The sequence below is a fragment of the Phyllobates terribilis genome, unplaced genomic scaffold, assembly GCF_046119375.1.
Source record: "Phyllobates terribilis strain yellow unplaced genomic scaffold, ASM4611937v1 Scaffold_186__1_contigs__length_3700242, whole genome shotgun sequence".
NCBI lineage: Eukaryota > Metazoa > Chordata > Amphibia > Anura > Dendrobatidae > Phyllobates > Phyllobates terribilis.
Genome location: NW_027362946.1, coordinates 2856125 through 2875915, shown reverse-complemented (window position 1 = coordinate 2875915; position 19791 = coordinate 2856125). Strand labels below are relative to the sequence as shown.

Genomic DNA, 19791 nt, shown 5'->3' with positions numbered 1-19791 from the left:
TGCCAGAATACAGTTTATAAGGGTCTGTGGGGCCATCATACAGTATAAAGGGAGCTGTAGGGGCCATAATATAGTGTACAAGTGGGTGTGGGGGCCATCATACAATATATATTGGGCTGCGGGGGCCATCATACAGTACTGTATATATGGGGCTGTGAGGGCCATTATACAGGATATAGGGAGTTGTAGGGACCATCATACCAGTTATAAGGAGTTGTAGAGACCATCATACAGTGCATAAGGAGCTGTGGAGACCATCATACAGTGCATAGGGAGCTGTGGGGACCATCAGACAATGCATAGGGAGCTGTGGAGACCATCATACAGTGCATAGGGAACTGTGGGGAACATTATGCAGTGCATAGGGAGCTGTGGGGACCATCATACAGTGCATAGGGAGCTGTGGGGACCATCATGCAGAGCATAGGGAGCTGTGGGGACCATCATGCAGAGCATAGGGAGCTGTGGGGACCATCATACAGTGTCTAGGGAGCTGTGGGGACCATCATACAGTGTGTAGGGAACTATGGGGACCATCATACAGTGTATGGGGAAGTATGAGGACCATCATACAGTATCTAAGGAGCTGTGGGGACCATCATACAGTGCATATTGAGCTGTGGGGACCATCATAGAGAGCGTAGATAGCTGTGGGGACCATCATACAGTGCATAGGGAGCTGTGGGTTCCATCATGCAGAGCGTAGATAGCTGTGGGGACCATCATACAGTGCATAGGGAGCTGTGGGTTCCATTATACAGGGCATAGGGAGGTGTGGGGACCATCATACAGAGCATAGAGAGCTGTGGGGACCATTATGCAATGCATATGGAGCTGTGGCATCATATAGTGCATGGGGGAGCTGTGGGGATCATCATACAGTGTCTAGGGAGCTGTGGGGACCCTCATACAGTATCTAAGGAGCTGTGGGGACAATCATACAGTGTGTAGGGAGCTGTGGGGACCATCATACAGTGTCTAGGGAGCTGTGGGGACCATCGTACAGTATCTAAGGAGCTGTGGGGACCATCATGCAGTGTGTAGGGAGCTGTGGGGACCATCATACAGTGTATAGGGAGCTGTGGGGACCATCATACAGAGCATAGGGAGCTGTGGGGACCATGATACCAGTGCATATGGAGCTGTGGGTACCATCATACAGTGCATAGGGAGCTGTGGGGACCATCATACAGAGCATAGAGAGCTGTAGGAACCATTATGCAATGCATATGGAGCTATGGGGACCATCATACAGTGCATGGGGGAGCTATGGGGATCATCATACAGTGTCTAGGGAGCTGTGGGGACCCTCATACAGTATCTAAGGAGCTGTGGGGACAATCATACAGTGTGTAGGAAGCTGTGGGGACCATCATACAGTGTCTAGGGTGTTGTGGGTACCATCGTACAGTATCTAAGGAGCTGTGGGGACCATCATACAGTGTGTAGGGAGATGTGGGGACCATCATACAGTGTATAGGGAGCTGTGGTGACCATCATACAGAGCGTAGGGAGCTGTGGGGACCATGATACCAGTGCATATGGAGCCGTGGGTAACATCATACAGTGCATAGGGAGCTGTGGGGACCATCATACAGTGTATAGGGAGCTGTGGGGACCATCATACAGAGCATAGGGAGCTGTGGGGACCATGATACCAGTGCATATGGAACTGTGGGCAACATCATACAGTGCATAGGGAGCTGTGGGGACCATCATACAGTGCATAGGGAGCTGTGGGGACCATCATACATGGCATAGGGAGCTATGGGGACCATTATGCAGTGCATACGGAGCTGTGGAGACCATCATACAGGGTATAGGGAGCTATGAGGATCATCCCACCAAGGACAACATCTGCAAGGAGTTTGTATGTTCTCCCCGTGTTTGCGTGGGTTTCCTCCGGGTTGTCCGGTTTCCTCCCACACTCTAAAGACATACTGAAAGGGTATCTAGATTGTGAGCCCAGATGGGGACAGCGACGATAATGTATGTAAAGCGCTGCGGAATATGTTAGCGCTATATAAAAATAAAGATTATTATTATTATATTATTATCATACAGTGCGTAGGGAGCTGTGGGGATCATCATACAGTGCATAGGGAGCTGTGGGGACCATCATACAGTGTCTAGGGAGCTGTGGGGACCATCATGCAGTGTATAGGGAGCTGTGGGGACCATCATGCAGTGTATAGGGAGCTGTGGGGACCATCATGCAGTGTATAGGGAGCTGTGGGGACCATCATACAGAGCATAGGGAGCTGTGGGGACCATGATACCAGTGCATATGGAGCTGTGGGTACCATCATACAGTTCATAGGCAGCTGTGGGGACCATCATACGGTGCATAGGTAGTTGTGGGGACCGTCATACAGAGCGTAGGGAGCTGTGGGGACCATGATACAGTTCATATGGAACTGTGGGTACCATCATACAGGGCATAGGGAGCTGTGGGGACCATCATACAGGGTATAGGGAGCTACGGGGATCATCATTCAGTGCGTAGGGAGCTGTGGAGATCATCATAAAGTGCGTAGGGAGCTGTGGGGACCATCATACAGTGTATAGGGAGCTGTGGGGACCATCATGCAGTGTATAGGGATCTCTCGGGACCATCTTACAGTGCATAGGGAGCTGTGGGGACCATCATACAGTGCATAGGGAGCTGTGGGGACCATCATACAGTACGTAGGGAGCTGTGGGGACCATCATGTAGTGTATAGGGATCTGTCTGGACCATCATACAGTGCATAGGGAGCTGTGGGGACCATCATACAGTGTGTAGTGAGCTGTGGGACTATCATACAATATACAGGGTGCTATGGGAGCACTCAGGACATTATTTCTTTTAAATGGGTGCATCATCAGAAATTTCTTCTTTCACCACCCCGAAATCATCGTCCATAGGCTTGAAGAAGAACTTTGTAGTTGGGTGTAGTTTGATTGTGGCTTTAAGGGGGCATTATTACTTAAAGGTGATACTCAACGGTATTTGTTGCTTGGAGGGAACACTTCAGATATTGAAACTTTCATAAGAGCATATCTGGCATTATTACTTGCTAGGTAGCACAGTGGGGTCTTTACTACTTTCTATGGGACGCTATTATTTTTATAGGTCCCCTCTATCTGGCACACAGTCTTTGTAGCATTAGTTGGTGGAGGGTAATCATAGTAATGACATAATTTTTGAAGTATTGAGGTTCCTATTCCACGTCGGAGGAGCAGGCAGCATGGGGAGGTTGTGCAGGGTGGGAATAGATGGGGACGGTGCTGGAAATGTGAGAAGTCAGATGGTCTTTGTACAGGGTGTTTTTTATGTAGAGGCAATGGTCATATCATAATACTATGTACTCACTGTGTAGTGTTGATGGTAGAGGGCATTGTGTAGCGGGATTATTATTGCCTTGTATAGAAGTAATTTTGGGAATATTGGTCTTTCAGTTGTGTATTTTAGGTTAGCAACAATGGTGTACTGTAATTATATATGTATAGGTCCTCTTTTAAGTGGCGGGGAGGTTGTATGGGGAAACTCCTACTTTGGGGCTTTGGCCCCTGATCTTTTAGGACCCTAGCATCGTCCCGGCATACAAGGGATATCGGGGGGGCACAAAGTGTTCTGGCCGTGTCCTTTACAGTATGAAGCATTTTCCACACAGTATCCTTCCTCTGTAATATACTCCAGGACTGGTGAGGCGCACTGTCGCTCCCTATTTCGCCATAACTCGACCTCGGCACTGCAGTGCTGATCAGCAGGTCTGCTTACTTGTTCTTCGGTTTCGCGCACTATGTCTTCCACTACTGGCGCCCTTGAACCCTTGCACTCGTGACTCCCACTAGTACATCATATTCAGTGCTGCTTTGGGGTCCGTAACTCGGCGTCCAATCCAAGGACCCTTCTCTGTAAGGCCACTCTGTCTCATCGGTCCAAAAAAGTTGGGCGCACTTCATGGCCGCCTCATATAGAATGAATGGAGCAGCATTTTAGCATGCGGACCACCGTTCCAATCTAAAGGGGATGAAGGTTCCTGTAGATTGGAGCTTGTTTTCCTTGGACAACCCCTTTAATTTTTCACACACTGTTTCTGCATTTAAGTCTATTTTTTGGTAAATATTCGATGACCTGGTGTCATTTGTGATGTGTTGTTGTTCACCTGAGGTTGTATTGACCTCATTTTATAACTTCTAAGGACCAGACTTTTTTTTAATATATCCTGAATAGAAAACAATAGAATTGTATGGAAAACATTATTGTGTTCTTCACAATTCAAGGCGACGTGTCCTTATGAGATCTTTTTCTTGAAGGTATATGGCCCTCAGGTTCTTTATCACCATGCAATCTGAAGAGCCAACTTAGACTAAGAGTGGCCACCACTGGGCATACACCATGGTGCAGCAAGGGCTAGCAATCTGTCCCTCCAATTGTGTGGGTACTTATTGCTTAGGGAATGTCAGTCCAATTCTTCTTTTTAAGAGGGTTCACTGTCTGTGCATCTCTGTGCCCGAAGAATATTAACCTGGTGTTACTGTATTACTGCTGTTCCAAGTGGCAAGCACATGGTTCTCTTAGAGACAGGACCCTTGTTTAAACTCAAGTAGACTTGAATTGGAAAGGCCACTGGTCTGGACCAGGACTCTGGTTGTGTCCGGTGATGGCGGCATGCACGGTTTCTATGTACGTGTCTGTGTGTAGTCAGAAGAGAATTTCAGTGGTGGCCTAATAACTGCAAGGAGCGATGGAGGTGTTGGACAAAGGTAAACGAGTGGCTGCAGAACGGTTGGTAAATGTGGCCACTTCATGGGAATATTGGCCACTGATGACTGAGGCCTCCCTCCTGGTTTGGTCCTGGAGCCCCCCGGCCACTTGTTGAGCATCTTTCCTGTTTTTTACTGTTACACAAGCCCCTGTGTCTCCTGTATTCTGCAGCTGCGTCCCGTTCTTCAGTCTTCTTTCTGTAGCATGGTGTGTACGACGTCCTGGATACAATGTTACTGCTCCATCACAGACTGAACCCCAGAACAATTGTCATGGAATTTGGTACCAGAGTTCTCTCTGTGTATGGAGCCCCCATATTTTGTGATTACTCTTATCATTCTCACTGTGTAAGGTGAAATCCAGGAAAAAAAACACACAAAACAATATATATATATAGAATTATTTTTTTTATTGAAATAGCAATAAGCAACATTGTAATGAAAATATTACTGGTCCTTTTAGAAATTAAACTATGGTCACAGTCACTCTCAGATTGGCCCCGGTGGAGACCACAAAACGAGCTGCGGTCATTGGGGACCACCTGAGAGTCATTGGGACCCAAAGATCCAGAAGAAGGCAAAGAAACCCCCCCAAAAGAATTCTGATTCAAGGGGGAAAAAAATTCCTTCCTGACCCCATTTCTGGCGATCGGATATTTCCCTGGATCTCGTGTATCCTGCTGCATATTGCTGTATATAACATAGGCTTACGTCATGTGAACAGTGGCCAAATAGCTGTTGGCTGAGAACTCGTCCTGTATGATAAAATCTGCGATGGAGGTTCCTAATACGGCTTCCAACGAAGATGTGACATCATCCAAATGTGTATAAGAACTAGCGAGTGATAAAGGAGACAATGGCTGGTAGGTAATAAGTCATTACCTGTCTGCCAATATCTTCTTCTGGAAGACTTCAAGATATCATGTATTACATATTACATATTATTCTGAAAGAGCACCATGTAATACCACATGTGTCCTGGAGAGGCCACTACGTCCAGCAAAACACAGCTGATTGCTGAGGGGGTTCACTGCCAGACCCCCGACTATCAACTGATCGCCTGCAAGTCCTCATTTGGGGACAGGAGTTGTTCACACTTGGCATATTTTGTGATTCATGAGGGGAGGACAGTAGCCGGATATAGACTTTTTCTATAAAGTCAGATTAAAGGGGTTTTCAGGAATGTTTTTATGTAATATATAGGAGGTTCCCAGTGGTAGAGAAACACACAGAGCTTTACTTTCTCCTGCTGCTCCAGCTCTGGATCTTCAGCGCTTCCTGTGCTCTATTGTGACAGGCTGCAGGGGTGATGGCTCAACTTCAGCACACATCATTGCTGCAGCCAATCACTGAGCTTAGAAGCTCTGTCAGCATGGCCCACTGAGCCAAGTGATTAGCTGCAGAGCTGCAGTCATGATGTCACCCTTGAAGCCAGTGACTAAAGATCAGCGGCAGCGGTGAAGTGCTGGAGCTGGAGCAGGAGGTAGTAAAGCTTCATCTCTTCTACTTAAGTGACGATTTATAGGATTTATATTTAAGTGCTGAAAAAAAATTCAGAAATTTGTAAAAAAAAATAATAAAAATAATTTGCTTGTGTCGCCACTTTCCGGGATCTGAAAGCCGCGGCGTTTTCATGTTTCGGGAATGGGGCTGCGTGAGGGCGAGTGTTTTTTGCACCACAAACTGATGGTTATATTGATATCATTTTGGGGTATATACAATGTTTTGATTGCCTGTTATTATATATTTTTTTCTTGTTGCAACGGCTGAAAATCTGTAATTCTGGCATTTTATGTAATGTTCTAGTTACGCCGTTTACTAAATGGATTAATTTATTTTAGATTTTGATGGATCTGACTTTTACAAACGCAGCGATACCAAATATGTGTATTTTTTAAATGTTTTATATTTCTTAATTTTTATTGGGGGGAAAACTGGGATGATTTGAACTTTTATACTTTTTTCATTTTTTTTTACTTTTCCCTGTATTTGTTAGTCTCTTTAGGGGGCTTGAACCTGCAATCATCTGATTGCTTGTGCTATATACAGCATTGCTATATATAGCAGAAATCACGGTCTCCTATGAACACTTGCAACAGGCTGGCTGTCACAGGAATCCAGTGATGACAGACACAGGGATCTTCAGTGATCAAGTCACGGGTGCGCCAATGAAGAGATGGAATGGTGCACCCCCTGCTGGCGCACATTAAATGCCGCTGTCACACACTGATAGCAAGATTTAATAGGCTAACTGTCGTGGGCAGAGCTCCGCTCAACCTGCGACTGTTAGAGGCATATGATTGCTGAATAACACAGCCATCATCTGCCGAGAAAGATGCAGACTCGGCGTGTGAGCCTGCAAGAAATGCGGGGAGCAGAATTATGACGGATATAGTCCTTCATAAGTTAAGATGCATTTCTTAGTTAAAGAGTGACCGTCATTAACTGTATTTTCTAGACTATATGACGCACTTTTTAACAACAAAAAATCTTGCTCAGTATTGTGTGCGTCCTATAGACCAGAAGCAGCGTCCTATCAAGTATGCTTATCATGTGTCTGGCACCTACCGGAGCAGATTTCAGCTGATCGTGGGGGTGCCAGGTGTCAGACCCTCCGATCTCATACTGACGAGCGATCTTACAGATAGGTCATCAATTCTTAAGTCCCAAATAACCCTTTAAGGGGACTGGGAATGAAATCACCACCAAGGCACCAACAGAATAATAAATATGTCCTTGTATAAACTGTTGGTTCATTATAAGCTCATTGTCTACACAATGCAGAAATGAATGATTTATACAGGGGCATCTTTATAAACTCATTACACAGTGGTATTTCACAATGGTGGTGGTTTAGGGGCCTGAAATGAAGTGATGGGTTACCTTTAATACATACATGAACATTCACACACATACACACTCACCTCAACACACACATACTTACACACACAGACACAAATACACACTCACCTCTATACACATACAATAAACACACGTGCACACACCCCTTTAGTGCTGCAGTGCTCGGTAGACAAACACACAGACCAGGGACACACAAACCATCACACAGCCACCCCGTTATTGATGGGGTCACAGACACACATCCCTTTGGTGCTGAGGTCACACAAACAGACACAGACACACACCTTCAGTGCTGGGGCCACACACACAGCCCTTCAGCGCTGCATTTCATGAGACATGTACACTTGTGCCAAACACACGTACACACACCCCTTCAGTGCTGCAGTGTTGAGGACACAAACACCCACCCCATTAGTGCAGGGACACACAAACCATCACACAACCACCCCTTTATTGATGGGGCCATAGAGACACACCCCTTCATTGCTGGGGTCACAGACACACATCCCTTTGGTGCTGAGGTCACACAAACAGACACACACCTTCAGTGCTGGGGCCACACACACACCCCTTCAGTGCTGCATTTCAGGGGACATGTACACATGTGCCAAACACACGTGCATACACCCCTTCAGTGCTGCAGTGTTGAGGATACAAACACACACCCCATTAGTGCAGGGACACGCAAACCATCACACATCCACCCCTTTATTGATGGGGTCACATAGACACCCCTTCATTTCTGGGGTCACAGACACACATCCCTTTGGTGCTGAGGTCACACAAACAGACACAGACACACGCCTTCAGTGCTGGAGCCACACACACAGCCCTTCAGTGCTGCATTTCAGGGGACATGTACATGTGTGCCAAACACACGTGCACACACCCCTTCAGTGTTGCAGTGATGAGGAAACAAGCACACACCCCATTAGTGCAGGGACACGCAGACCATCAGACAGCCTCCCCGTTATTGATGGGGCCATAGAGACACACATCTTTATTGCTGGGGTCACAGACACACATCCCTTTGGTGCTGAGGTCACACAAACAGACACAAACACACACCTTCAGTGCTGGGGCCTCACACACAGCCCTTCAGCGCTGCATTTCATGAGACATGTACACTTCTGCCAAACACACGTGCACACACCCCTTCAGTGCTGCAGTGTTGAGGACACAAACACCCACCCCATTAGTGCAGGGACACACAAACCATCACACAACCACCCCTTTTATTGATGGGGCCATAGAGACACACCCCTTCATTGCTGGGGTCACAGACACACATCCCTTTGGTGCTGAGGTCACACAAACAGACACAGACACACACCTTCAGTGCTGGGGCCACACACACAGCCCTTCAGTGCTGCATTTCAGGGGACATGTACACGTGTGCCAAACACACATTCACACACCCCTTCTGTGCTGCAGTGTTGAGGAAACAAGCACACACCCCATTAGTGCAGGGACACGCAAACCATCACACATCCACCCCTTTATTGATGGGGTCACAGAGACACCCCTTCATTTCTGGGATCACAGACACACATCCCTTTGGTGCTGAGGTCACACAAACAGACACAGAAATACACTTTCAGTGCTGGGGCCACACACACAGCCCTTCAGTGTTGCATTTCTGGAGACATGTACATGTGTGCCAAACACACGTGCACACACCCCTTCAGTGCTGCAGTGTTGAGGACACAAACACACACCCCATTAGTGCAGGGACACACAAACCATCACACAGCCACCCCTTTATTGATGGGGCCATAGAGACACAGCCCTTCATTGCTGGGGTCACAGACACACATCCCTTTGGTGCTGAGGTCACACAAACAGACACAGACACACACCTTCAGTGCTGGGGCCACACACATAGTCCTTCAGTGCTGCATTTCAGGGGACATGTACATGTGTGCCAAACACACGTGCACACACCCCTTCAGTGCTGCAGTGTTGAGGACACAAACACACACCCCATTAGTGCAGGGACACACAAACCATCACACAACCACCCCTTTATTGATGGGGCCTTAGAGACACAGCCCTTCATTGCTGGGGTCACAGACACATCCCTTTGGTGCTGAGGACGCACAAACAGACACAGACACTCACCTTCAGTGCTGGAGCCACACACACAGCCCTTCAGTGCTGCATTTCAGGGGACATATACACGTGTGCCAAACACGAGAGCACAAACCCCTTCAGTGCTGCAGTGTTGAGAACACAAACACTCACCCCATTAGTGCAGGGACACACAAACCATCACACATCCACCCCTTTATTGATGTGGTCACAGAGACACCCTTTCATTTCTGGGGTCACAGACACACATCCCTTTGGTGCTGAGGTCACAAAGACACAGACACACACTTTCAGTGCTGGGGCCACACACACAGCCCTTCAGTGCTGCATTTCTGGAGACATGTACATGTGTGCCAAACACACGTGCACACACCCCTTCAGTGCTGCAGTGTTGAGGACACATACACACACCCCATTAGTGCAGGGACACACAAACCATCACACAGCCACCCCTTTATTGATGGGGCCATAGAGACACAGCCCTTCATTGCTGGGGTCACAGACACACCTCCCTTTGGTGCTGAGGTCACACAAACAGACACAGACACACACCTTCAGTGCTGAGGCCACACACACAGCCCTTCAGTGCTGCATTTCAGGGGAAATGTACACGTGTAGATACCAGCAGGTGTAGTTCTATAGAAACTTAAAACTTAATGTTTAATACCATTAGATAAAATATATGCCAAATGCAAGGACCTAAAAACACACAGTTTGACTGCCTGTGGTATATAATAACCAAGAGAACTTCCATATATTGTTACTTCCAGAGATATAGATATATGTCATATAAGCATATTGCATCTCTAACACAAACCAAGGAAGGAATGGCAAATAGGAAAAAAGATAATGAAGCCCACAGTACACTATATCAACTTATTGTACCCCAATATGTGGGAACATGAAGGCATTCACCCTGAGATATGGGAACATGAAAACACTCGCCCCATCAATGGTGACCATTTAACTCTGCTATATAGAAATGGAACATCCTCACCAATTTTGATGACTGTCCATGCTCTCAGATCTCAGAGGGGGCTCCATATGATGGTGGTGAACCGAAATTCATAAGGTCACCAACCAAATACCGCTCCCCAGATGCCGCTCCCGACGCGTTTCTTAGCCTTAGCTATTCATCAGGGGAAAGAAAAAAGAGGACATGCGGTATGCACGCTGCCCAAAGTCGCGCAGCTCATTCACCAGACAGCGCTACTTCATGCTCTATTAGATCCTCTTTTGAATCCTAATCGCGCTCTGTTCATAATCGTGTCACTTCCGGTTCCGGTCACCTGACATCCGGTATGTGGAACGCAGATGCGGCCGTGACACGCAGACGTCACTTCCGGTATGCGCGTCATAGACAAGGAAAAATCGCACATAACGGAGCGATAGCTAGGGGACACGCAGGATCACCAGCCGGCATCCTGCTTTGGATGTCACCATAAAAGGAGTCTCATCCATGAATATCCCAAGCCATGGAAAGTGTCCAGAACATATAATAACTGGCACTTTGTCACGGGTGTGTTGCCACGAAGATCGTCACGAGTACACAGCCTGACTTCTCGCAGCTGACTTGTTGGTGCTTTGTGTTTCTCGGCAGTGAGGGAGTTAATTCTCTCTCTCTCTCTGGGCTAGATGAGGTCCAGCCTCGCCCAGCTGCAATCAATACTTCTGTAGTGAGACTCCTTCATATACCTGCTGGTCTGTTTGGGAGGTGTCGGTGAAAGCATTTCATTCAGACTGACAGAGCGGATCGTGGTGTTTGGAGTTGCTGAGATAAGTGTATTTGGAAGTGTTTTTTCCCTTTCCTCGCTTTATCATTTATCTCCTTTCCCGTTGGTTTTCACTCTGTTGTAGTTGAGAAGTTGTTTGTATGCAAGGTGGTTTTGGTTTTTCCCTTGTACTGTCTCGTTCGTCTAAATACTGTGTTTGGGCATATTATTTCTTGTTCCCTTTGGTTGTGATCGGGGTCCTTCTCAGGACTAGATTACTGAGGTGCAGGGATCTTCAGGAGGTAGGGGTTACGCTGGCGGCCTGGACCTCTGTACCTTTAACAGTACCTCCAGGTTGAGGGATTAGTCAGGGCCCCAGCTTAGGGTCAGCTTAGGCCCCCTACCTCCAGTATACAGAGACAGCGTGACACACTTATGTACCGCGGTATATATAAAACACGCGTTCATTTTACCCCAGCGCTGTCTGGTGAATGAGCTGCGCGACTTTGGGCAGCGTGCATACCGCATGTCCTCTTTTTTCTTTCCCCTGATGAATAGCTAAGGCTAAGAAACGCGTCGGGAGCGGCATCTGGGGAGCGGTATTTGGTTGGTGACCTTATGAATTTCGGTTCACCACCATCATATGGAGCCCCCTCTGAGATCCGAGAGCATGGACAGTCATCAAAATTGGTGAGGATGTTCCATTTCTATATAGCAGAGTTAAATGGTCACCATTGATGGGGCGAGTGTTTTCATGTTCCCATATCTCAGGGTGAATGCCTTCATGTTCCCACATATTGGGGTACAATAAGTTGATATAGTGTACTGTGGGCTTCATTATCTTTTTTCCTATTTGCCATTCCTTCCTTGGTTTGTGTTAGAGATGCAATATGCTTATATGACATATATCTATATCTCTGGAAGTAACAATATATGGAAGTTCTCTTGGTTATTATATACCACAGGCAGTCAAACTGTGTGTTTTTAGGTCCTTGCATTTGGCATATATTTTATCTAATGGTATTAAACGTTAAGTTTTAAGTTTCTATAGAACTACACCTGCTGGTATCTATATCTACTTTTGTGTAGTTGTTTCTATTATCCCCGTTGCTGCATTTTGATACTTGAAATATAAGTGGTATGGCTGGTTTTCTGTCAGTGGGAATAGACACCAGCCAGTGGGCTACTGAGGCCAAAGAGGTCTTTTCTGAGCGCACTTTTGCCCAAAAAAAATACACCCCCACTTTCTCGGCCGCTTTTAGAGAATTAACAAAAATCTACAAACAGCAGATCACATCTTGGTGGGAGGTACAAACACTTGAGAATTACTTAAGGGCAGGCATCGTCCGAGGAACCTCCGGATCACTCTGTTCCCTTCTTTTCGGTACAGGAGTCAGACCCTACTGGGCCTCTGGGAAAAAGAGGCGACCGCGAGTTCTTTACGATTCATGAAATTGCTCCTAGATGAGGAGAGGATTACATTAGCCGCTTTAAATGAATCATTGAGAACACAAGTGGAATTAACAAAAAAATTTTCCTTGGAACCTGAATTTAACGCTAAGGAAACGTTACTTCAGAACACAATAGAAAGATTTCAATATCATCTGAAGGAACGGAAGCACAAATTTTTCATTAAAGATCTACAAGAGTTCAAGGAAAATAAGGCTTATAATTTCCTCTCTAACAGGAGCCCAAGATACCCGGACACAGATATTTCGTCCACTGACACTGACTTTTCAGAGTCAGAGGTCAGACCCAAACCATATCGTGGTAGACAGAGGGGAAGAGGTGGCGGTAGGATTCGTGGCAGAAACATTAGTAATAGGAGATCCCCCTCTGGGTTTTTTTTAGAGGAGGGTTATCCATTACGCAATCGCCTCAATCTGAGTACCCCCACACCGACATTATGAATCCCCAAATCATAAACTTATCATCAAGAAGCCTCACCTCTGTAGAACTGGAGGTTTTGAATAGGGGTCTGACTTTTGTACCGACAACAGACTACAATTCTTTTGAGATCATTAAAGACGTAAATTTATTTGTGCGCAAGTTGAAGTGGCGCAAGCACTATATTAAGATTGATAAACAGGCATGCGCGGATCTGGGGGTTCGTGAAGAACTTCTACCTGATATTAGAACCCTTTTTCACCTCGGTGATGTGGATCCTAACCTTGAGGGGAATGGCCCATTCACCAATTTGAAACTGAAAAGTACCAAAATGCCACCTCCACAGAGTGATTTGAGCCCTATTGATGTATTTTTGAACATGGTGACTAAAGATTTGAGGGACCTGGAAAATGATTCCAGACGCTTTAGACACAATTTCACTCGTTGTGAGATGCAGGCATTGAGGTCACTGGAAAATGATGAACATATCACCATAAAACCTTCAGATAAAGGGGGTAACGTGGTGATCATGGATACCAGTGAGTACTACCTGATGTGCAGTGCTATACTCAACGTTAAGGAGTGTTATAGCACATTAAAGGCGGATCCCACGAAAAGATTCTCCCAAGAGTTGGAGGAACTGGCAAATGAGGCCATGAGGGATGGTACCCTAAATAAACAGGAGAGAGACTTTATCTGTCCAATCCATCCAGTTATGTCTACCTTCTATAGTCTCCCAAAGGTACATAAGGGCCTGAATCCACTGAAAGGACGACCCATAATATCGGGAATTAACAACCTAACGCAAAATTTGGGAATATATTTGGAGAAGGTACTTAAACCCTTTGTTGTAAGCTTGAACTCATTTGTCGGTGACACCAATGACCTGCTTCGAAAACTAGAAGGTATGACAGTTGACAAAGACGTAACTTTGGCTAGCATTGATGTGGAGTCATTATACTCCTCAATTCCCCATGATAGGGGTCTGGAGGCGATACGTTTTTTCCTTATGGGGAGAGGCAAACAATTTGAGCGACACAATCACTTTGTGATGAAGGCCCTTCAGTTTTGCCTGACAAAAAATGTATTTCTCTTCGGTGGGAAGTACTTCCACCAGCTCAGGGGTACTGCGATGGGGAGCCCATGCGCCCCATCGTATGCCAATTTGTACCTGGGTTGGTGGGAGGAAACCGTGGTTTTTGGAGACATCCCTATTGAAGGTGGTGAAAATATTTTGCTATGGGTTCGATATATCGACGACGTCCTAGTTCTGTGGAATGGGGACAAAACATCCTTGGAAACCTTGTAGAAAGGCTTAATCATAATGACCTTAACCTACACTTCACTTTTGAGTTTGGCCCCCAGGAGTTGCCCTTTCTGGACATCTTGATACGGATAGGAAAGGATGGGGAGATAGAGACCAGTACATATAGGAAAAAAACTGCCTCGAATTCTCTCCTCAGGTGGGAAAGTAACCATCCAGCCCCCCTTAAGAGGGGCATACCGAAGGGGCAATTCATGAGGATCCGGAGGAACTGCTCGGACGATGCCACTTTTAGAGCCCAGGCCACCGATCTCTGTCAGAGATTTCATGAGAGGGGTTACCCTAAGAAGGTGATAGCTGAGGCCTATGGGGGGACTCTGGCCAGGGACCGCTCCTCCTTTTTACACCCATCCCCAAATGTGGATAAGGACAATACCTTCTGCAGACTCATCACTACTTTCACTAATCAGTCGTATACAGTCCGTAGGATATTACAAAAACATTGGCCGATTCTATTAATGGTCGAGGATATTGGTAACATGGTCGACTCAAGACCTATGATTACATATAAAAAGGGCAGATCCCTTAGGGACAGATTGGTCCACAGTCACTATATGGGCCATATGGGGAACAAAAAGCTGAAAAGCTCCATAACTGGCTGTTTTAGATGTAGTGGATGCGTATCATGTAAAGTTATTACGCAAGGGAAAGACTTCATAAGTAATGTCACCGGAAAAACATTTGTTGTCAAACATTTCATTAATTGTAGATCGAAGGGAATTATCTATATGGCTAAATGTGTCTGCGGAATGGAATATATAGGGAAGACAAAGAGAGAATTGAGAAGAAGAGTAGGAGAGCACCAAAGAGATATCGCCCTGAAAAGAGATACCCCCCTGGCAAAACACGTGAATAACGTACATCCGAACAGTAGGGATATAATACGCTACATGGGAATTGACAAAGTTACGGCCCCACCAAGAGGGGGCGACTGGGACAAACTGATCCTGCAAAGAGAGACGAAGTGGATCTTCAGAATGCGGACAACGGCTCCCTACGGCCTCAATGAGCAGCTGTCTTACAGGCCGTTCCTATAGATATAGGGTGAATTAGGGAGAGGAGTGTAGGGACAGCCGTCGAGGAGTGGGGGCGCCATTTGCGCAGGTTTATAGGGTGCCAACCTCCACTGTCAGGTAGGGATATTACTTCAGGTGCTGAATAGGGATGTTTATAGGTCCCCTGGTTCCCTACATACATTCCTCTAACTCTCCAACTCTATGAGGTGCGGTCCCTCTCCATTCTTCCCTTATGTTCCCTCATATCCCTTCATACCCCTCTCCTTCCTATTTTTATATATTTTTTTGTTTCTGTTTTTGTCATTTTTCTTTCATCACTATTTTGGGTTTAAAGTGCGCTCCTGGGGCTGGGCCGTAGCTTCACTGTGCGATTCTGGACCTATGAAGCATTTCCAGCTCTCTAACCACTGGGGTAAAATGAACGCGTGTTTTATATATACCGCGGTACATATGGTATGTTGCCAGGATAAGTGCCAGTTATTATATGTTCTGGACACTTTCCATGGCTTGGGATATTCATGGATGAGACTCCTTTTATGGTGACATCCAAAGCAGGATGCCGGCTGGTGATCCTGCGTGTCCCCTAGCTATCGCTCCGTTATGTGCGATTTTTCCTTGTCTATGACGCGCATACCGGAAGTGACGTCTGCGTGTCACGGCCGGCATCTGCGTTCCACATACCGGATGTCAGGTGACCGGAACCGGAAGTGACACGATTATGAACAGAGCGCGATTAGGATTCAAAAGAGGATCTAATAGAGCATGAAGTAGCGCTGTCTGGTGAATGAGCTGCGCGACTTTGGGCAGCGTGCATACCGCATGTCCTCTTTTTTCTTTCCCCTGATGAATAGCTAAGGCTAAGAAACGCGTCGGGAGCGGCATCTGGGGAGCGGTATTTGGTTGGTGACCTTATGAATTTCGGTTCACCACCATCATATGGAGCCCCCTCTGAGATCCGAGAGCATGGACAGTCATCAAAATTGGTGAGGATGTTCCATTTCTATATAGCAGAGTTAAATGGTCACCATTGATGGGGCGAGTGTTTTCATGTTCCCATATCTCAGGGTGAATGCCTTCATGTTCCCACATATTGGGGTACAATAAGTTGATATAGTGTACTGTGGGCTTCATTATCTTTTTTCCTATTTGCCATTCCTTCCTTGGTTTGTGTTAGAGATGCAATATGCTTATATGACATATATCTATATCTCTGGAAGTAACAATATATGGAAGTTCTCTTGGTTATTATATACCACAGGCAGTCAAACTGTGTGTTTTTAGGTCCTTGCATTTGGCATATATTTTATCTAATGGTATTAAACGTTAAGTTTTAAGTTTCTATAGAACTACACCTGCTGGTATCTATATCTACTTTTGTGTAGTTGTTTCTATTATCCCCGTTGCTGCATTTTGAAATGTACACGTGTACCAAACACACTTGTACACACCCCTTCAGTGTTGCAGTGTTGAGGACACAAACACACACCCCATTAGTGCAGGGACACGCAAACCATCACACAGCCTCCCTGATATTGATGGGGCCATAGAGACACACATCTTTACTGCTGGGGTCACAGACACACATCCCTTTGGTGCTGAGGTCACACAAACAGACACAGACACACACCTTCAGTGCTGGGGCCACACACACAGCCCTTCAGCGCTGCATTTCATGAGACATGTACACTTGTGCCAAAAACACGTACACACACCCCTTCAGTGCTGCAGTGTTGAGGACACAAACACCCTCCCTATTAGTGCAGGGACACACAAACCATCACACAACCACCCCTTTTATTGATGGGGCAATAGAGACACACCCCTTCATTGCTGGATCACAGACACACATCCCTTTGGTGCTGAGGTCACACAAACAGACACAGACACACACATTCAGTGCTGGAGCCACACACACAGCCCTTCAGTGCTGCATTTCAGGGGACATGTACACGTGTGCCAAACACACGTGCACACACCCCTTCAGTGTTGCAGTGATGAGGAAACAAGCACACACCCCATTAGTGCAGGGACACGCAGACCATCAGACAGCCTCCCCGTTATTGATGGGGCCATAGAGACACACATCTTTATTGCTGGGGTCACAGACACACATCCCTTTGGTGCTGAGGTCACACAAACAGACACAGACACACACCTTCAGTGCTGGGGCCACACACACAGCCCTTCAGTGCTGCATTTCAGGGGACATGTAGACGTGTGCCAAACACACGTGCACACACCCCTTCAGTGCTGCAGTGTTGAGGACACAAACACACACCCCATTAGTGCAGGGACACACAAACCATCACACAACCATCCCTTTTATTGATGGGGCCATAGAGACACACCCCTTCATTGCTGGGGTCACAGACACACATCCCTTTGGTGCTGAGGTCACACAAACAGACACAGACACACACCTTCAGTGCTGGGGCCACACACACAGCCCTTCAGTGCTGCATTTCATGGGACATGTACACGTGTGCCAAACACACGTTCACACACCCCTTCTGTGCTGCAGTGTTGAGGAAACAAGCACACACCCCATTAGTGCAGGGACACGCAAACCATCACACATCCACCCCTTTATTGATGGGGTCACAGAGACACCCCTTCATTTCTGGGATCACAGACACACATCCCTTTGGTGCTGAGGTCACACAAACAGACACAGACACACACTTTCAGTGCTGGGGCCACACACACAGCCCTTCAGTGTTGCATTTCTGGAGACATGTACATGTGTGCCAAACACACGTGCGCACACCCCTTCAGTGCTGCAGTGTTGAGGACACAAACACACACCCCATTAGTGCAGGGACACACAAACCATCACACAGCCACCCCTTTATTGATGGGGCCATAGAGACACTGCCCTTCATTGCTGGGGTCACAGACACACATCCCTTTGGTGCTGAGGTCACACAAACAGACACAGACACACACCTTCAGTGCTGGAGCCACACACACAGCCCTTCAGTGCTGCATTTCAGGGGACATGTACACGTGTGCCAAACACACGTGCACACACCCCTTCAGTGTTGCAGTGATGAGGAAACAAGCACACACCCCATTAGTGCAGGGACACGCAAACCATCACACAGCCTCCCCGTTATTGATGGGGCCATAGAGACACACATCTTTATTGCCAGGGTCACAGACACACATCCCTTTGGTGCTGAGGTCACACAAACAGACACAGACACACACCTTCAGTGCTGGGGCCACACACATAGCCCTTCAGTGCTGCATTTCAGGGGACATGTACACTTGTGCCAAACACACGTGCACACACCCCTTCAGTGCTGCAGTGTTGAGGACACAAACACACACCCCATTAGTGCAGGGACACACAAACCATCACACAACCATCCCTTTTATTGATGGGGCCATAGAGACACACCCCTTCATTGCTGGGGTCACAGACACACATCCCTTTGGTGCTGAGGTCATACAAACAGACACAGACACACATCTTCAGTGCTGGGGCCACACACACAGCCCTTCAGTGCTGCATTTCATGGGACATGTACACGTGTGCCAAACACGTTCACACACCCCTTCTGTGCTGCAGTGTTGAGGAAACAAGCACACACCCCATTAGTGCAGGGACACACACACAGCCCTTCAGCGCTGCATTTCATGAGACATGTACACTTGTGCCAAACACACGTGCACACACCCCTTCAGTGCTGCAGTGTTGAGGACACAAACACCCACCCTATTAGTGCAGGGACACGCAAACCATCACACATCCACCCCTTTATTGATGGGGTCACAGAGACACCCCTTCATTTCTGGGATCACAGACACACATCCCTTTGGTGCTGAGGTCACACAAACAGACACAGACACACACTTTCAGTGCTGGGGCCACACACACAGCCCTTCAGTGTTGCATTTCTGGAGACATGTACATGTGTGCCAAACACACGTGCACACACCCCTTCAGTGCTGAAGTGTTGAGGACACAAATACACACCCCATTAGTGCAGGGACACACAAACCATCACACAGCCACCCCTTTATTGATGGGGCCATAGAGACACAGCCCTTCATTGCTGGGGTCACAGACACACATCCCTTTGGTGCTGAGGTCACACAAACAGACACAGACACACACCTTCAGTGCTGGAGCCACACACAC

At 47.0% G+C, this 19791-nt stretch overlaps 1 pseudogene; it reads right to left on the bottom strand.

Annotated features, from left to right (window-relative positions):
* Positions 1–13322, bottom strand: part of LOC141212790 (uncharacterized) — a 39879-nt pseudogene extending 26557 nt beyond the window's left edge.
* Positions 13323–19791: the final 6469 nt, after the last annotated feature.